General features: G+C 38.0%; 1 non-coding gene across 1 annotated transcript; it reads right to left on the bottom strand.

Moving 5' to 3' along the window:
- Positions 1 to 253: 253 nt before the first annotated feature.
- LOC145033230 (small nucleolar RNA R71) lies at positions 254 to 360 on the bottom strand. The gene has a single exon (XR_013677463.1). It is a non-coding gene; the product is annotated as a small nucleolar RNA R71 (small nucleolar RNA).
- Positions 361 to 2,719: the final 2,359 nt, after the last annotated feature.

Genomic DNA, 2,719 nt, shown 5'->3' with positions numbered 1-2,719 from the left:
TTTCTACGAATGTGTCATTTTCTGGAAATGATCATGAGGATGCTTACAAATACTTAGATGAGGTCAAGGACATTGCAAACTATTTCAATGTCCCGAATGTTCCTAGAGAGACAGTCTTGTTAAGGATTCTTCCCGTCCCTTTTAAGGGAGCTACAAAGGATTGATTTAAGGCACTTCCACCTAGTGTAATTACTACTTGGGCACAAATGCGTGAGCAATTCCTAGAACAATTCTGCCCACCATCAGAGATACTAATCTCAAGAAGGCAATAGCCAACTTTGAGCAACAACCGGGTGAGTCGCTTTATGAGGCATGGGAGCGATATAAAGGGTTACTAAGAAATTTCCATCAAAATAACCTTAACATACAACAAGAAGTGGCTATATTTTATGACAGGGTGAATCTCATGACGAGGCAATTCCTTGATTCCCTAGGACTGCTTACTAAGTAAAATCCAGGTGAAATCAAGGATTTAATTGAAGAATTCTCCAAAAATTCTCGTAAGTACCATAATCCAAGACATGATGGGACAAGGGGAATTGGTAGTGGAACATCAGAAGACATGGCTATTGTGCTAGAAATGTTGAATACTATGGACCGGAGGATGAGCAGGATGGACCGGTCAATTCATGCTATTAGAGTTGGATGTGAAAGATGTAATGGTACACACTTGACCAAAGACTGCCTCTTAGATGATAATGGGAATAAGAATATACAAGTTTGCTACATGAGCGGAGATAAATATGATGAAGACTAGAGGAAACCAAAGAAGGAGTGGTTGCCATATGAAGAATATAAGAAGCAAAAAGAAGAAAAATATAGGAAGACTGGCCGAGGCTTCAACCAAAAAGAACAACCACCACCTGAAAAGAAAGTTGATTTTGAGACCATGCTAGCTAGAATCATGGACGCTTCATAGAAAGGACATGATGAGACAGATGTGGCGATAAAAGATCAAAGGATGATGATGACGGATCAACAATCCATGAAGAAAGATCAACATGCTATGAGGATTAAACAACAAGCATTATTAAGAAATCATCAAGCATCTATCTAAAATCTCGAAGCCCAACATGGTCAACTAACGGCTTTCGTAAATGAACGATTATCTCCGCAATTTCCTGATAAGAAAACTCAATCACATGTCATGGTGATAGAAACTGAAGAAGATGCTATTTATGAGTTCCTAGAAGCTTTAGAGTGGAGCCACAGCAGTCCAGACCAAGGCCGAAGAAGTCCAAACTTGAAAAAAAATGCTGAAACATCGAGCTCACCACGTGAGCCTTCAAAGATCACGATGTGGGGAGGGTCTGAAACGAAATACTTTGGTGACGTTCGAGATTATCGTCCTCCTTTACCATTTCCATCTCGAGCTAGTGTACATCTACTGGACTAGGAACACTTGAAGTTTATGAGGCAAGTAAAGGGTATTCCAATCAATGCTCCTTTCAATGAATCGTTGGCAAAAGTTCGTGAATATGATAAGTTTTTACAAGTCTTAATCGATGCTCGTTAATTACTATAAGAGAATTCCAAGGTGATTCATAGTGATCAGAGTTCTAAAGTGATTATGGGGAAGTTACCAAAGAAGATGGGAGATCCTGGACGCCTCACTCTTCCATGTGAATTTCGAAACAATTTGAAGACTTTTGCTTTAGCTGATTCTGGAGCTAGTATAAATCTAATGCCTTTTTTATGAAAAGTTAAGTCTTCTGGATTTGAAGGCTACAAGAATGACAATTCACATGGAAAATCGTTCGGTGACACATCCAAGAGGCATTTTTGAAGATATTTTGGTAAAAATTGAGAAATTCGTTTTTTCCAATTGACTTTATTGTAATGGACATGAAAGAAGCTAACAATGTCCTGATTATTCTTGATCACCCTCTACTAAATAATGCTCGAGCCTTGGTTGACATTCGAGAGTCCAAGCTTACTTTACGAGTTGGTGATGATGAAGCTACTTTTGGAGTAAAAGACAGTTTTCAAGGGAATGATGTTCAAGGTGAGGTCTTCAACATTGAGGAAGAAGATGAACTTGGAGAGTTGGAGAAACTAATGGAAGAAGAACTTAAGACGATTCAACAAGTTAAACCCATCAAATCGAGATCATCTGTTCCACTTGTTTTCGAAGTAATTGCTTATAAAAATCCAACTTCTTGGGTGAGTGAGGAAAGTGAAGGCTTCAAGTGATGAGGACGAGGTTACTTCCGAGGAAAAGAGTACAATTATGGATGAAAAGATGGTACCTATAGAGCTAAAGATTGAAGAGAAAGAAAAATTGCAACTTCTGGAGAATAAAGGGGTTAAAAGAAAGCTTGAAGAGAATGATATGAAAGTTAAAAAAAGAAAATTCTAAGAAGGCCTATATCAGACGAGTTCAAGTGTATAAAAGAAGGTGGAAAGAGAAAAAGGTGCAATTAGTGATGGACACTCCGACAAGTTCAACGTGAGGTGGCACGGAGTCCGGCTCATGACTCCAACAAAACGAAGCACTTCTCGGGAGGTAACTCGAGCTTGGTTTGCAATTTCTTTTCGTTTTTGCATTTAGTCTAGCTTTTGCATATTTAGTTGATTTTGAGGATAATTAATCATCTAATCATCTTAATTGTTTTAGAAAGTGGTGAAAATCAAGTGTGGGATCCTTAAAGTGGTAAAATAAATTAAATTTTTAGTAAAATGGACTATTTGTGTAAAATAAATTAATCATCTCGACACC

The sequence above is a fragment of the Lactuca saligna genome, chromosome 2 (assembly GCF_052625555.1).
Source record: "Lactuca saligna cultivar CGN05327 chromosome 2, ASM5262555v1, whole genome shotgun sequence".
In the NCBI taxonomy this organism is placed as follows: domain Eukaryota; kingdom Viridiplantae; phylum Streptophyta; class Magnoliopsida; order Asterales; family Asteraceae; genus Lactuca; species Lactuca saligna.
Note: the sequence above shows the minus strand (reverse complement) of the source record. Positions and strands in the feature narration are given on the sequence as shown.